The sequence below is a fragment of the Parasteatoda tepidariorum genome, chromosome 5, assembly GCF_982258835.1.
Source record: "Parasteatoda tepidariorum strain Cologne lab strain chromosome 5, Ptep-v5.0, whole genome shotgun sequence".
Taxonomy (NCBI): Eukaryota; Metazoa; Arthropoda; class Arachnida; order Araneae; family Theridiidae; genus Parasteatoda; species Parasteatoda tepidariorum.
In genome coordinates, this window is record NC_141759.1 from 36,976,376 (window position 1) to 36,994,730 (window position 18,355).

Below are 18,355 nucleotides of genomic sequence, written 5' to 3' on the forward strand. Positions count from 1 at the left end.
AGACAAGGAAATCTGAAACACTATAAATTGAATGGAATACAACGATTTTTCCAGTAACAACTCATTCAGTAATAGAGATACATCCATTTGCTGATAAATCCAAAATGACTTCCAGCCGAGCCATATTTTTAATTACCATTGCTGCTGCCATTTTCTTAGGTAATATCATTTGTTAAATGTCTTATAACGTTACATATTTAGCTGTTTTGCAGGCTTTGAATGTCATATTTAATTTTTTTATTTTTAAAGTGTTTAAATTTCCGACTTCTGCAGACTCTTCAGGGTCGCAGAAAATTGTGTAAATGGTCAAATATCTCAGGAAATGCAAATCAGGCTTAAGGCTATTATTCGAGTGATCCGTCGTTATATGAAATGATTCTTTTTTTGCAAATAATATGCTATTTCCATAACTGCTGTAAGTTTGCAACGACTATTAGGTTAAGTTTAGCCAATCGATAGCCAGCGCTTTCTATGCTTTTTCCGAAAAGGGCGCACAACGTCAATATGATGAAAAGCAGCAGTTTTATGAAAATAAAATGCGTTTGTGGTCTGAAATTTCAATACTTAAAAATTTACTCCAATGCTGCATTATTTGGGTTCGCAAAAAATTTGCGATTTTAATCTAGGTGGAAAATATCGCCAAATTGGTGATTTTTTAAAAAAAAAAAGTTTAATAACTTTTAAGTCATTTTTCTGTTCTGAAGCCCAGATAATTCTTGACGCCAAGATCATATATATAGTTTAAAATTATAGCTTTACTTCAAGGGTAAGCTACTTAACCTGCGACTAATTTTTTTATTTTCCTCAGCGAAAAAGCTTTGAAATCTCAGACACAATTCTCAAACCTCATCACGATATGCTGTGGGGTGGAGGTAACTTGAACAATTGTTTACATTTCAGATAATAGATGGCACTATAATTGCAAGAAAAAGGAAGTGCAGTTGAAAAAGAAGCTAACTCGCGAGTTATATGCCGATCATAAGTATTTAAATGTTTCTTGCCAACAGGCCGGGTTCAGACCGTGTTTAGGCCTTGTTCAGACCTGCCAACTCATCCTGTCTTTGGTCGAAAATTTTCCTCCCGAATATTTAAAGTTGTAGCAGAATTTCTGTCCCAACATATGACTTAAAAAGATTTTGATTACTACAATGTATAAATATGAATAAAACGTTCAAAAAAGCAATCAGTATTGTCTTTAGTTGATGGCAAAAGTGTAATAACTTTTGATTATTTAATTATCACTTTAAGAGGACTCTCTCTTCTCGATCAAACTCAACTGTGGAAGGTGTGGAGACGATGACGGAAATTTCTAAACATGCTTTTTACGGTTTTTTCTTAATATTAGCGACTATTTACTATACGCGGTAGCATCTTTCGATAATATACTCGCCAAATTTTACTGTGGCATATAAATAATGTGGCTAAATAGTAAACAGTTGCATATAGATTTTTGACAAGTTGCTTTGTTTTTCTGCATTTAATGTGAAAATAATTCTTTAGCAATATCAAATTGCGTTTTCATCCGTTTACACTGTGATAAATCGAAACATTTAAAAAGTTTAAATAGTGACATATGTATAGTTTTAAATTACTGACTTGAAAACGTAAGTCGTATAATTTCTTTACTTCAAAGTTATAAGAAAAAATCATTGTTAGTACCAAAATTTATCAAGTGTTATTTCTCCTAATCTAATAGAGCAATCCCTTCATTTTCTACATTTGTAAAAGGTATTATGCTACCGAATAATATTATATCATCAAAAGTTAAATACAAAAATATCAAGAAATCTCCAATCAAAATGTTTTCCTAAAATCCAAGATGGCGAGAGTTGAGGCCTCTTAAGTAATATGGAGAGCTAGAGCTTTAGGGTAAACAGCTCTGCGTGTTTGAAATTTTGTAAACCTTATAAGAGCAAACTCGGCCCTACGGAAGTATTTTCTAAGAATGCTTTCATTAAAACCAAATTCGAACTTTAAACTTGGGAGACATCCTACGATAGGGGTTATCGTGGGATGTCTCCCAAGTTGAAAGTTCGAATTTGGTTTTAATGAAAGCATTCTTAGAAAATACTTCACTCCAGTATTTTTATTTTTTGATCCAAAGCATTTTTCTTGAAACACTGGACCTTCTCAATATTTTCCGGACACCCTGCATATTGTGTTTTAGTGGGTTCAAAGCAATCGGATTACATAAAGAACCAATTCCAAATGTAAGGAGCTATGTTTTACTGCGCACTGTATATGATTCAATTGGGGTTTTAAATCAATCGGATTATGTACAGAACTTAAAGAACCTGTTTTAAATGACGTATACAACGTGGCCCATTTTCAAGCAAAACTTTTTCTTAAGTGTATTAAAGAAACAAAGTTACACTATCATAAAAAAATACAGTAGGGAACCGATTATCCGGAACGATCGGGACCATCGCTATTCCGGATAACTGATTTTTCCGGTTTTCTGAATCGCTACAAAAAGCCGTTTTTTTATTGTTAAACCCAACTAAAAAAATATTTGGAAATAATCTTAAAAAGAAGAAAAAACGATGAAGTAATACACTAATAATTATTTCCAAAATGATGGTAAGGTAAACATCTTTAAAAAAAGAAAGAAAAATCATAAAATCTTATGAGGAAAAAAACATTTTTTTCAAAAAATGGCGGGAAAATTTATCGAATTTCGTTCCGGTTTTTTGGTTTTCCGGTTTTCTGATTTCCGGATAACGGGTTCTGTACTAGTTGGAGGAATTTACTAACAAGCAATAAAGGATAGTGTTTTTTGCGCAAGGGTTGGAACGAAGTCGAAGAAAATAAGCTTAATGTGAAGTAAATTGAGATAAGTTCAAAACAAATAAAACCTTGAAGAAAAAAAAACTAATCTATACTATTTATGAATCAAGATTCAGAATTAAGTTAAAGTTATTACATGACGTAAAAGAAGAGTGTCCAGTGTCCGATTTTAGTACCTTGTTGTGCTCTCTGATTTGTTGAAGCCTAAGTTTTAGATCAATCCAACGATTTGAAGAAAGAAGCTTGTGGTTATCGTTACGTGCGTATTGATAAAAAGAAAAGTAAAAGAAAATATCTGGGTTAAAAACATGTGATATTAATTTATTATTATCCAAAAACATGAAGTTTTCAGGTTTATTCATTAGAGTGGTTGAATATTAATATTTACTTTTTAGTTTATCTTTATAATATTGCAATTCATATTTTATAACTGAACTGCTCGCTTTCTTAAAGTATGTTTACCTTAACATCCTTTGATATTTCACATTTGAATGCAAATGATTATTACATTTGAAATTTCATTATGATGATATTAATTTTATTTATTCATTTTTTACAGCAAATGCAACTGATCCATTAGAAGAAGGTAAGTCATTAAAGTGTTTGAAATTCAGGTCATTAAAGAATGAAATATTTTAATAAAATGCTTGAGTTCAAAGCATCCGAACTTTTCAAACAATAGTAATCAAGGAAATATGTAAATTCCATTATCGATAGTTTAAAATTGAATAGTGCGTTGTCCATTGCTTTATATAGAGTTAGGAGTTCGGATGTTTTTGTTAATGCTTAACCCTTTCCGGAATAACGAATTTTCATTGAAATGTTTAATCAAGAAGAATATTAGCAAATGCGACTTTGAACACTGCATTCTAATTGAAGTGACACATACTCTTATAAGTTGTTTAAAGAATAGAGGTTGCTAAGCGTTTGAATATAATTAGTCTTACATTTCTAGTAATTTGTAACATTTGTCTGCTTATTATTGCCAGACTGGCGACCGGAAAGGGTTAAAAGTTTAAATTTATCATTAGTGATGTTTTTTTTCGTTCAACTGTTATAAAAGCAATTTTTATAAGAATATAATTCGAAAGAAATATTTTATAGTGTAATTTTATAATATAATTTATATATAAATTTTGTAACGATGGAGAATTATGATTTGAAAAAATTTAAATTTTATTTTTTAATTCGGAAGTTTCAGCTTTATTTCCGAAAGTTATTTACTTATTAAATAAATTTTGGAAAAACAAAACAATCCATTTTTAAATTGTTTTTAATGTAATAAAAACTATTTAATTCAAATTCCAATCTGAAAAAAGAATATTTCAACAATATTTCATACAAATTTTATCTTAAAGCTCGGAAAATTCAAAAGTTGATAGCATATTTTTGGAATTATTTCAAAATGTAGCAGTTTGTATTTTGCATCTTATGTTATGAAATTGTATGCAAATACTATTATATTTATAATATATTATAATACAATATTGAACTAAATAAAGAAGAAAACCTTTTTTTTAAAGGTACAACAAAGTTTTCATATTGAATAATATTAGTTTAAAAATATAGATCGGATCGAAATTTTAATTTCTAAAATATAGGCAAGTTGTATTGTCCTCCGGTATTAGTGATCTGTATGCATAATTAATGTTAACATGATTGTTTCATGCAAATCTCTTTCCACTCTAGTGAGAAAAGCTGTAGATGGTAAGTTTGGTTTTACTCAATCGTTTATAAAGTGTTTCTATTTTATTTTTTAACCACCGTTGAACAGTCGACTCAATCTTGGGTTTACGATTACCAATGTTCAATTGCATAGCCTTGTAATTTTGAGCCTAGTCCAGAAGATAACGGAACTCATGAATCAAGTAGTGCTAGAAAAAATATGTCGAATATCGGTTAGAAAAATATTACACAGCTTCTCTTTCTTATAATATGGCAGTTGAAGACATATTTAAACAGAAACAATTAATTTAATTTTCGTTTACTACAATTAAAATATTATTAGAATAAATCATAATAAATAATTTTTCGTGAATTAATATTTTGTATCGTGAAAGGAAACCCACATAACAATATGCTATGGCACGTAGAACATTTGAGAAGTATCCTCGAATCTAGAGCATTTAAATTTGCTGCAATTATACAATGTTTAGCATTGTTGTTTCTTCAATGCTTAGTTGTTTTGTGACGTTGAATGAATTCATAAAAATTATTATTATTCACTGCTAATTCACCGATAATTCATAAAAATTATTATTATCAGTTGCTAATAGATTTTTACCTGGTTGTTTTAAACTAACAAGATTTTTTTTAATAATAAAAAAAAAACTTAATGCTGTTGTTCGCCAACCCGACTGATAATCGACATCGTTAAGGAATTTTTGAGAATCGAATATCATCGAGAACAGTTTTAAAAATTTTTTAGTTACTTAAATGTTTAATTTATTAAATATATAAATTCACACTGGTCCTGCGCAAAAGAGACATTATTAGTACGAAGTGAACGAATCAATTAATTGTTAATTATTTGTTAATTATTCAGTAATACATCGAAAAAGAAGACAAATTACCTCACACCATAATTCAATAATCAAGCATTTATACATCTGTAGTGGGCATTTATATTTATCTGTAGTGGGGGTTAAAATTATTCAAAATTAAATTTACAAATCCAAAAATAAGATAGAAAAGCGTAAGCTTTTCTTCAAGTTTGAATATATGTAAAATAAACCTTCCGAAGGAATTAGAAGCTATGCATTGTAATTGTAATTCATAGTCTCTAGATAAAAATTCATTACTTGCAAACATAAGAATTGGGCAAAAATATGGAAACGTTTCTATACTATCTCTAAATAAATCATTTATCCTTTAGCAGAAAATGATTTGAAATATTTTATATAACAAAACTATTGGCACACTTCGATAGACTATGCTTGAAGCTTTGTGAAATGATGTGTCTTTAACCATGGAAAATTTGCATAGACACTAAGCAAAAATTTCTAAAGCATGATTTTTCAAGTTCTATTCAACTGTTTTGCTATGAAAATCTTTACAAACATTTTCTGCTAAAAGAAAATTGTTTAAATAGAGTAAGTATAGAATTGTTTCCATATTTTTGCCAAAATCTTGAATGTATTCCGGGAATGCATCAATTTTCATCAGTATCTCAAATTCAATTCAAATGACTGTCTTAACCAAATGTTTAAACTACTTATATATAAAAATTGTAAAAATATTTTGAAATCTAATGATTTAAGTCAGGAATGAAATGTGAAAGGATTTATACAATATTTCATTATTGTATAGTTTAAATACAAAAATTTTCGAGGAAAAAGAAGAATAAAAAAACGGAAACGCTGTCATCCATAAGATGTTTTTTAAGACTGGATTTATCCTAAAGTAATAATTTTCTGTTATTTTCAGATATAAGTACCAAACGTAAGAATTTTGTTTTTTGATTTTCTTTTTAATTTTGATATGGTATTGTAATATTTTTTTTTGCTCTTAATTAAAATCCTATGCTGCATAAAAGTAACTCAGCACAAACGGATTTATGTCACCAAATTTCACCAAGTAATAGATAAATAGTAAAAAAACTCCAGCAAATAATAGATAGGGTACAAACATTCCAGCACCAAACGCTAAATGGTACAAAGCATCTAACAAACTGCAGAAAAATAGTACAAAAATCAAATAATGTTTAAAAAATACAGAATATCCACCAACAATGCGCAAATGTTAGTGCAAAAACGTCAATAATTAGTTCAAAATAGTAGAAGCTACCACTCTTAACATTTTTAAAAATAGAAAATCAGTACTGTGAGAAGATTATTGCAGATGTCAGGAAAAAAATTTGAAGAAGTGACTAATAGTTCACAAGGTCGTTTAATTCATTACCTTTTATTTTTACTTTAAGAATTGCTAAAATCATCAGTTCTTACAATTAGCAGTAAGTTTATAAGTAGCGTTGATAAAACTGCTTCAATGCTCTAAAATTTTTCTATTAGTCAGTAACATTCATCTTTAATTCTCAAATTTTTTCCATTACTAGTCAAAAACATCAATACTGAATTCAGTAACAATAGTAAATAACAAATTATAATGTCGTTTAGGTATACATTTTTGTTAAGGTTAACGGCCAAAACATTGCTGCTTCTATTATTAACACGTTGAGCACCGCGTCAGTCATCGGTGGCTGACACTGGACTTTCCATTTAGGCCACGTCAACCACCGGTGGCTGAGACTGAAATTACATTTAGGCTGCGTCTGCCACCGCTTACTGACACTGACCTTTCACATGGGCCACGAAAAACAGCTGACTGACAGTGTATAACATGATATAGAACTATAAAATTTACACTCTTTTATCGAATTGCAGAAAATTTATTCAAAATTTACTTAATTATTGTGATTCTTGGTGTAATAAATTCAATTTAGTAGATTTTCATCCACCACTATTTTTAAACAATTCGTAGGCATATATAATTCACCACTTTTTTCACATAAGTCATGCTAAATCTTTTATAAACTAGCAAAATCTGTCTATATTTGCAAATTTAGTTTGTAGTTATTTACCGTGTGGCCAGACGAGCAAGACATGTAAAATTAGCGTGGCATTCAACGTGTTAAGCAACTTGAGCATGAAGGAGTTTGCAAATCAATTTGGGTTTTCCTCTATGAGACAGTGCTATCAAGTTTTGTCGTCCTCATAATATCACTTTGGCAGTGAGGAAAGATGTCTTTTAATTCATTTGAAAATAAAACATCATGAAATTCAGATGAGAATATATTTGTGGACTGGTTAACTGCTTTTGTTCCTTAATAAGACGATTAAAGGACTGGTTAGTTAAATCAGGAGTTTCATAGAAATTCAAAACGTAGGAAGATAATGACACCCTCTCTTTGAGACATAGATATAGGTCAATCAGAATGAACAAAAATTTAAAAAAAATTAACCGAAATTAAGGTCAGTCATCTTCTTATGGTGGACGGACCGTCCACCACATGAATGTTGTCCATCCACTGTAGTCTAGTAAGATTTGTGAATCATGAGAATAGCTCTCAGTTTTTACTGCTAGATCATTAAAAAGAAATTAATTTAAAAGAAATTTAAATTTTAAACGACATATTTGCTTTTTATTAAAAATAGTTTGTTTTAATAACTATCCCTGTACTGATTTCACGATAAAATTTGCATCTGGACTAAAAGAGATTTGCAAGTATGGTGACGCATAGAAAGGCTGAAATTGGTTTTTAAATATTGGTTCCATTAGGTATCTCCCTTGGAAATAACAATTATGATTGTGATAAATCTAGACCTTTACGAAGTAAGGATTGTGTGAGCTATGAAGAACTACGCGTTTTTTTAATTGATTATTACCTTTTCGAAACGCGTTTTTAAAAATATATTGATGTAAAGTCAACTGAAAGTCATTAAAAATACATTGTTTCTCTAATTATCCCAGTCCTAATTGCACGGAACAATTTTAATCAGATCTAAAAGTGTTTTATAAGTATGGTGACGTTTAGATAGCTAAAAAAAGTTTTAAAAAATTAGCTTTGTTAATAACTATTTTTTAAAATAATGATTGTGATTGTGACAAATCTTGACTTTATGAAGTAGTTTTGACTAAGTTATGAGTAATCATGCGTTCTTTTTTTTAATTTTTTTTTAAAGAAATCTAGTGATTTAAAAGTATTGGGAGGAACAAAAATTGTAGTTACGTATTAAGTACCAGTTCAGCCAAAAAATTTGTTGAAGGGCGAAGAAGTGGTATGTGTTGTAAGTTCAACAGACAAAAATGCAGTTAATGCCGTATTCAGCAGCTAAACACATCCTTTAGTAATTTTTCCTCGACTTTTAAGAGTAATGCTGAGTTCAGTTAAATTAGTCACCTCTAGTTATTTTATATGAGTAAGGTTCTGTTCAGCAGCTAAACACATCTTCTAGTTATTTTATCTTGACTTGAAATCTGAGAAAGTGCTGAGTTCAGCTAAATTAGTCACCTTTAGTTATTTTTATATGAGTAAGGTTATGTTCAGCAGCTAAACACATCATCTAGTTATTTTATCTTGACTTGAAATCTGAGTAGTGCTGAGTTCAGCTAAATTAGTCACCTCTAGTTATTTTATATGAGTAAAGTTATGTTTAGCAGCTAAACACATCTTCTAGTTATTTTATCTTGACTTGAAATCTGAGTAGTGCTGAGTTCAGCTAAATTAGTCACCTCTAGTTATTTTATATGAGTAAGGTTCTGTTCAGCAGCTAAACACATCTTCTAGTTATTTTATCTTGACTTGAAATCTGAGAAAGTGCTGAGTTCAGCTAAATTAGTCACCTTTAGTTATTTTTATATGAGTAAGGTTATGTTCAGCAGCTAAACACATCATCTAGTTATTTTATCTTGACTTGAAATCTGAGTAGTGCTGAGTTCAGCTAAATTAGTCACCTCTAGTTATTTTATATGAGTAAAGTTATGTTTAGCAGCTAAACACATCTTCTAGTTATTTTATCTTGACTTGAAATCTGAGTAGGGCTGAGTTCAGCTAAATTAGTCACCTCTAGTTATTTTATATGAGTAAGGTTATGTTCAGCAGCTAAACACATCTTCTAGTTATTTTATCTTGACTTTTTCCGAGTAATGTCATGTTCAGTATCTAGCATTTAATAAAAATATAAAATACTGTGATTTTCATTTTCAAATTTGCGTGGTTGCAATAATTTAGATTAGGTATAAAACAATTCAACCGGTAAAAGTTTGCTACAAAATTAATTTTTCATTCATTGTTCACACACATTTATAATAAAATATATTATTTTTTCAGTTGTCAAAGCATATGGTCGTAAGTATTAAGTGTTAGAGAAATAGTTACTTTAAGTTTTATGCAAAAAAAAGTTTGTGTAGCTTATATTAATTACAACTTTAAATGTTTGTTAATTTCACTTTGTTTACCACTGATCTTTCCTCATGGACAACTTATAACTTTTTTGTTATATGTTATATTTAAAGGTCGTGCTGATCAAAATTAATTTAAATGTCATCTATTTAATCAAGAATCAAGCATTGAAACAGAAATTGAAATGCTTCTAAATGGCGTGATTAACACATTGCAGGGTGGTCGCGTAAGAGTACGTTTACATTAAAAAGTACGTTTAATGGTGTAAAAGTACGTTAACTTATAAGTTTTTGGTGGAAAGTTTGATAGTGAAATAACAAATAATTTTTTAACTTCATAGCAGATAAGCAAATCAATGTATGATTTAAATGTCTCATATTCTGTTTCAATTATTTAAGGGTCGTGCTGATCAAAATTAATTTAAATGGCATCTATTTAATCAAGAATCAAGCACTGAAACAGAAATTGAAATGCTTCTAAATGGCGTGATTAACACATTGCAGGGGGGTCCCGTGAAAGTACGTTTCCGAAATTTCTGCGATCACAGAAAAGTTAAAGAAATGTTAGTAGAACTACTCCGTTTTTGCTCTGTTTTTCAAAAAAACTATCCATTCATGATTTTCCTGAACATAAACGATTCAGTATATATGTAATCAGTACTACAATCAGTCGCCATTAATTGTTTTTTTAAAATTGAAGTTGCAGCTATGGTTTGAACTATGAAGTTGTGGCCCAAGTTTTCTCCAACTTTTAATTGTTGACAATACGTTTTTGTCAACTATTTTAAATTTTACATAAAATTTTATTTTTACATTTAATGCGAAACTCATTTATTCTCATTTTATTCTTGTTTGAATAAATGCTAATGAAAGGATTTTGGCAACCATTACATTTAGATAATATAACCATACACATGCTAGACCTGTTAATTCTCTCATTATGTTTCAAAGTGTTGGCTACATTTTAATGAAATATCAGCTTATAATCTCTATTGATTTGGCTTTTCTCTACCATTAAGAATTTTCTTTTCAAAACGTATAAGTTGACAAGTATGGATTTACAAAGATGTCTAGATTTGTCGATCTTAGGCAATATGTCTACCGTTGACAAAACAAAAATCTCAAGCAAAAAACAAAAAATTTCCTTAGTGGTTCTGTTACTTACTACTTCTTTTAAAATACTGATTCTTATTCCACAATTTCAGATTTCTTCAGAAAATTGTACTTTAAAAATTAGTCAGGCAAATCTATGTTCTAATCTATGACTCCTCGAATTCGAAATGAAGGTCAAGAAAATTTTCAAGACGCATGGGAACCCTATGTATGCTACTCAGAGAAACATTTCGATCATTTGTTCATTGTAATTCGTCCTGGATAAGGCTCCCAATAAATAGTCCTATCAAAAAATATCATATTTAGCGTTGTTCTATGCTGGGCGCACCCAACTTAGTACGACTTTACATTCACTTTAAATGTTGTACTTTCCTCTTACCTTAATTTGTGAGGAGACATGTTTCGCTACAGAATCCTGACGCCATAATGCGTGCCACTTTTACCTTCATTAATAATATTAACTCGCAGTGCCCAAAATAAAAATAAAAGAAACCATCTTGAGTACTTTTGATCTATTTAATTTTGTTTTCTCATACTAAAATGCAATTTTAATGTATCAAAGGAATAACCTTAAGTATGTTTAATAATTCGTGCTGACGATATTTTAAGTTACGAAATCGGATGCAAAAAACGTAATTTCATAAACATGGTTTTTTTGATGGATTTGGCTACGTGACCCTAAAAATATAGGGCCGACCACAATCTGGAAAATGTGGTCCACAGTTTAGGCGGGAATATGGACAAACATTTGGAGCTCAGTATTGTACTATTGTTCCCATGTGCTATCGATAACTTGGTAAAGCAGTAGCCAACACATGCCACCCATAACTGCCATATATTTTTATGATATATTTATAAGCAATGGGAGATATAAAAAAATGAATTGAGCAATTATTTAGATTTTAATCTTGTGTCTTTTTACTTTTTAGAGGAAAAAGTTGATAAAGGTAAGCAAATGTGCACACTTTTAACTTTGAACTAATAAGTAAGCGTTTAAAATACAATGGAAAAGAATTAACCCTTTTCACTGTATTGTAGCCACACAGGAAACACTTATTCAACAAATGTGACAAACTACTATAAATGTAAAACTAATAACCTTTAACGGTTAAAACTATTTTTCAATTCATTCTGAAAAGTACTGATTAAGAGCGCGCATATGTCCGGTCTGACTAAATTTTCAATCGGAATATATTGTTTTGGTAAGTAGCTCCTTGCGTCAGAATCATAAGTTAAATTTTTTTCTTGTCCTTTTTCCTTTCTCTTTTCGAACAACCAACCAGTATAACAAGCTACAGCGAAAGTAATTAGATTGTTCGTCAAAAGGTGGAGTTACAACTGCAACTACATCAAAAAGGCCACAACAAAATAAATCTATGCGATTCATTCTACAAAATGGTTGGATATTTCAAGTCCTATAAGTAGTGGAACGAAGTCGATTTTTCATACGAGAGACCATAATGGATTTTTTTTTCTTTTCTTCCAGACGTGGACACGTACCTAGGTTTGCAAAACCCTTAACCGTATAGTCCACGCCTGGCCACCGGTCTAGCTCGCACAATGTACAATACATAGGCAAACAATCACATAATACATCACTGCATCACAAGCACAATTGCCTAATACATAGGAAAAACAAAATTTTGAAGAAAGTTACAATAGATGACAGTAATTAAGAACATAATGGATGCGAAACATTATAAGGTAAAAAGATCAGAGTTGCTACATGCATGGTATGAGGCTCTCTCTAAGAGACTGTAATATAAGAATTTTAAAATACTTGAAAACAAGGTAATTGTACCCTGTAAGGGGGCTCTAATACATGATCCGTCTACAGTTGAGGATATTTTACATAAGCACTGTGGTCGGTGCAAGCCGGATGCGGAATCCGTATCGACCCGCCATCGCTGAGATTCGAACTTGGGTCATCTCACTGAAAGGCGAACACACTATCCCTTGAGCCATATCAATTTAGGAAATTTAGATCACGTCATAAATAAAGCGTGAAATTTGCCACGTCTAAATGCTATCTTCTGTTTTTTATGTCTCGTGTTAAATGGATTTAAGAAAATTGATTGATAAATATCAAATGTCATATTGTAAACATAAAAGTGCAATAATTTAAGATGGCGTATTTGTATAGTTTAGACGTAAAAATTAATTGAAATAGTAACCCTGAAGTCTTGTTTAAACTTCTAACTGCTTACGCCCTCTTTGCTTAGTTTCATATGATTCTCCGTCCATATAAGGAGTATTTTATTAGCGTATATCGCTTCCAGCTGTTGATACATAATGTTTTTAAGATTATATTTCTAAAATAATTGAAATATAACTTAAGCACATCTTCACTCACTTCTATAGTCGTTTAGCTTTAATTTTATTATCGTTTAGCATTCTGATGTCAACGGCTGCCGAATTGTACAGTATTTGGAAAAATAGTAAACTAATATTTTAAGAATAGTAAACATTTTCTAAAGAATAAGCTGTTTCGTCAACCCTTTAAAAATCATGATTGCCTAATTTATATATCTTAGAAATGGATGACAAAATAATGCGACCACTTCTATATTAACTTTAAGTAAGCAGCATTTCTTTGAGAAGCAAATGTTTTGGAAGAATTTCCATATCAAAAATGAAGATTGAACTTGAAGCTTTCAGAAATGGTATCCTTTTTACTCATGCAAAACTTGTATCGGCCAAAATGTGAGGAGGAAGCTGATAACTTCCTTTGAGCTACTAATTTTGAAATCATTCCATTGGATTGTGATATTAATATAAGTATGCTTTTAGAATTATAGTAGTAGAAAAAAAAAGACTTTTAACTTCCTACATCCATTTTGGTTGAAGCAAATTTTGCACGGGTAAATATTACACAATTTCCAAATGCTTTAACCCCCTGGGGACGGGTGATTCAGCGAAGCATTCGTACAAAATCAGAATCAGGATCTAATTAAATAAAAAACGGTAACTTAAGTGTAGTCGTTGCTAATTTGACAGACTTACTTTGCTTTTACTTTAATTATTGTTAGTTTAATCATACTTGTATATATAATCAACGTTAATTCAAAGTATAACTAAATAATTTTATTTTGAACAAAGTAATGGTGAATTAAATAAATCAAACAATTATAACTCCCCCCACAAATTAACTGCTAAAGAATTACTTTGATTACCAGTTTTATCTTTTAACCCTGGTTGATACGGTTTTATGCTGGCACGTATTTGTGACAGTCGGCGCGAAAGGGTTAAGTACGATCTTCTGAATTGTGCCATCAGTTTTGCTATATGAAATCTTCCAAAACATTTGCTGCTCAAAGAAAGATTGTCTATGCAGAGTCTTTTGATTTCAGTTGTATAGAAATAAAAGAAACAATGTTTAATTTTATTTAGGTCAGATATTTCATAAAAATTTTACTAAATTTTATATATTTTATTTCAGTGAAAGAGATTTTATCAGGTAAGATTTTACTTGCTTTCTTTTTTTTTTAAATTGATCATATTTTGGATTTAAATTTCAATATATAAACACCGCTCAGTTCTCATTTTATGAAATTTTTCATAATACAGTACGGAAAATAAAACAAACTTTTTCCTTGAATAACTTTAATTTAAAATTGGGATTTTTTTTACTTGGTTTTAAAGATTTGCAATTTAGTGCCAAAGCTCATAACTCTTAAGAGCTAATTGTATGAAAAAATTATTACTATTAACAAAACCTTCTATTATTTTCATGCAAAAAATAAGTTCAAAATTATTTATTTAACAATGATAAACAAAGTTGTTTAATGAGGAATGCAATATTTTTTAATACTATATAAGTTCTTATAAGCAAAAAATGAAACATGAGTTCTAAAATTTTATTTCTCAAAACGTAATACACAAATTCTTAAATAGGGAATAAAAAAACTGACTATTACTACTTTTGAAAAATGAAAAGGAAAAGAAAAACATCATAGATTGCGCTTAACTCGATCAAGATCTCAATTGTAGCTCAACACAATAGAATCTGCTTAAAAAAATCTGTTGTAAACTTTGATTTGTTAATATACGCTTTTTGCGATATATTTTTAGACGATTTTTTAAAATTTTATTTAAATAGAGTATAAAATGCTTTCAAATTTTCATAATTTAAAACTTTTATGCATGCACATAGAGACAATTTAATAAAAATTAATTAAAATTCGAAAATTAATTTTTTACCGAGAAAATTTAAAGGAGGAAAAGGGATGAAAGTGTACAAAAAAATATCTTTTTAATTCTTGGAATGGTAGTTTGAACTAAATACTAAGAAAAAGAAAATGCTTTTAACTTTTAACAGATAGCAACACTCGTCATAGACTGAAATTCCATAATTCTCATAAATTGAAAGTTTATTATAAATATTTTATTAATGTTTGAATTTTAAACAAATGAAGCATATCTTTTTTGTGGATTTATATATTTTACTACAATATTATTAAGCAAAAATTTATTTTTGTAGGAACTGGAGAAACAAGTAAGTGCATATTAAAATATATTTAGAGAAAATTGTTTTTAATCTATCTTCATGACACAATGTATCAGTTTTCAGACATAGACTGCTGTTTTGATATTCTTTAATATGATTAAAAAGAAGCGATTTAATTTAAACTTCTGACACAAAATGCCTTCGTTTTCAAAGACACTTTGTTATTTAGAGATTTTTGCATAACGTTATTTAGACATCCTTGAATAAAATGACTTTAAATGGTTTTATTTTAATTCTTGACATACGTTCGTTTTCAAATATTGACTGTTGTTTAGATATCATTGAATAAAATATCTGAAAGGAATTATTTCAATTCAGAATCTCGACTTCCCCGGATGCTCGAATCTCGACGATTCTTTTTTTAAATTTGACTTCTTGACAAAAAAAAGTAAACTGTTATTCTGACATTCCTGATTAGTAAGGTTGAAAATAATTCTTTTTTAAATTTAATTTCTTGACAAAAAAGTAAACTGTTACTCTGACATTCTTGAATAGTAAGGTTGAAAATAATTCTTTTTTAAGTTTAATTTCTTGACAAAAAAAGTAAACTGTTATTCTGACATTCTTGAGTAGTAAGGTTGAAAATAATTCTTTTTTAAATTTAATTTTTTGACAAAAAAGTAAACTGTTTTTCTGACATTCTTGAATAGTATGCATGAAAATAATTCTTTTTAAAATTAATTTCATGACAAAAAAAGTTCATTTTCAAATACAGACTGTTGTTTAGACATCTTTGAATAATGAAATCAAATAAATCCTTGAATTATTAGATAAAAAAATAAGTTTTATTTTATATTCTTTATGAAATATTTCGTTTAGAAATGTTGATTGTTATTTAGATATCCTTGTTTTACTTCACTGAAAAGGACAAAATGACTCGGAAAAAAAAACATCCGTTTACGATTGATCTGAATACAATGAATGATCTGAAAACATTTAATGACATGCGAAATATTAAAATCTAAAATTTAAGTTAGTTATTTCATTTTAAGTACTAAATAAATTTCTTACTGAAACATAATAAATCAACTTAAAACTCTTAAACATAATTTAAAACTGTAATGTTGAAAGAACTGACCATAAATTGCTCAAGAGTTACTTTTGTCTTAAAAGATTTTAACTTTATTCAAAATTATTGTGGATACATTTTGTTTGCCCTATAGATTTTATAAAAAGGGAATAGACTATAAAACATAATAATAATTTTAATTAATTTATATCTGACATTGCAATGTTTATGGTAAAACTGGCGAAAAATACAATTATTTGTTCCTATGTTATAGTAAAAAAAAACAGTCGTCCGATTAATTAGTTTGTTATTCCTTCCTTAAGTATATAAGAAAAGAATTACATTCTAATTTACATAATAAACATATGAATAACATTTTGATTTATCTAAATTAACATACTTTTACTGTATTTGACTGAAATAAAACCACCTTTATTTAACATTGTGACAAATGAGATCAGGTACGAATCAATGCATAAAGAACACAGATGAGAACAAATCATGTATATTAAGAAGGTCTATATACAAATACATAAAATACAATTATTTGTTCAAATACACGAAAAATACAATTATTTGTTCTAATATTGGTGTAAAATTAAAATATAGTCGATCGATCAATTAGTGTGCTATTTATTCCTTAAGAATATAGGGCTTATTCGACTGAAATAAAACCACCTTGTTTTTGTGTTGTAACTAATGAAATCAAGTAAGAGTCAATGTACATTGAACACAATGAAAACAAATCATGTATATTAAGAAAGTCTATATACAAATACATAAAATACAATTATTTGTTCAAATACACGAAGAATACAACTATTTGCTCTAATATTGGTGTAAAATTAAAATATAGTAGATCGATCAATTAGTGTGCCATTTATTCCTTAAGAATATAAGGCTTATTCGACAGAAATAAAACCACCTTGTTTTTGTGTTGTAACTAATGAAATCAAGTAAGAGTCAATGTACATTGAACACAATGAAAACAAATCATGTATATTAAGAAAGTCTATATACAAATACATAAAATACAATTATTTGTTCAAATACACGAAAAATACAACTATTTGCTCTAATATTGGTGTAAAATTAAAATATAGTCGATCGATCAATTAGTGTGCCATTTATTCCTTAAGAATATAAGGCTTATTCGACAGAAATAAAACCACCTTGTTTTTGTGTTGTAACTAATGAAATCAAGTAAGAGTAAATGTACATTGAACACAATGAAAACAAATCATGTATATTAAGAAAGTCTATATACAAATACATAAAATACAATTATTTGTTCAAATACACGAAAAATACAACTATTTGCTCTAATATTGGTGTAAAATTAAAATATAGTCGATCGATCAATTAGTGTGCCATTTATTCCATAAGAATATAAGGCTTATTCGACTGAAATAAAACCACCTTGTTTTTTTGTTGTAACTAATGAAATCAAGTACGAGTCAATGTACATTGAACACAATGAAAACAAATCATGTATATTAAGAAAGTCTATATACAAATACATAAAATACAATTATTTGTTCAAATACACGAAAAATACAACTATTTGCTCTAATATTGGTGTAAAATTAAAATATAGTCGATCGATCAATTAGTGTGCCATTTATTCCTTAAGAATATAAGGCTTATTCGACAGAAATAAAACCACCTTGTTTTTGTGTTGTAACTAATGAAATCAAGTGAGAGTCAATGTACATTGAACACAATGAAAACAAATCATGTATATTAAGAAAGTCTATATACAAATACATAAAATACAATTATTTGTTCAAATACACGAAAAATACAACTATTTGCTCTAATATTGGTGTAAAATTAAAATATATTCGATCGATCAATTAGTGTGCCATTTATTCCATAAGAATATAAGGCTTATTCGACTGAAATAAAACCACCTTGTTTTTTTGTTGTAACTAATGAAATCAAGTACGAGTCAATGTACAAGGAACACCAATGAGAACATATCATGTACTCGTATATTAAGAAAGTCTATATACAAATACATAAAGTACAATTATTTA

General features: G+C 28.9%; 1 long non-coding RNA gene across 1 annotated transcript in view; it reads left to right on the forward strand.

The window, feature by feature from the left end:
• Positions 1 to 18,355, forward strand: part of LOC107452449 (uncharacterized) — a 20,010-nt gene continuing 1,655 nt past the window's right edge. The window contains exons 1-8 of the long non-coding RNA XR_011637611.2: positions 1 to 159; positions 3,347 to 3,373; positions 4,477 to 4,494; positions 6,214 to 6,228; positions 9,617 to 9,634; positions 11,730 to 11,747; positions 14,240 to 14,257; positions 15,281 to 15,295. This is a non-coding gene — a long non-coding RNA (uncharacterized LOC107452449). The remainder of the gene's footprint in view (positions 160 to 3,346; positions 3,374 to 4,476; positions 4,495 to 6,213; positions 6,229 to 9,616; positions 9,635 to 11,729; positions 11,748 to 14,239; positions 14,258 to 15,280; positions 15,296 to 18,355) is intronic.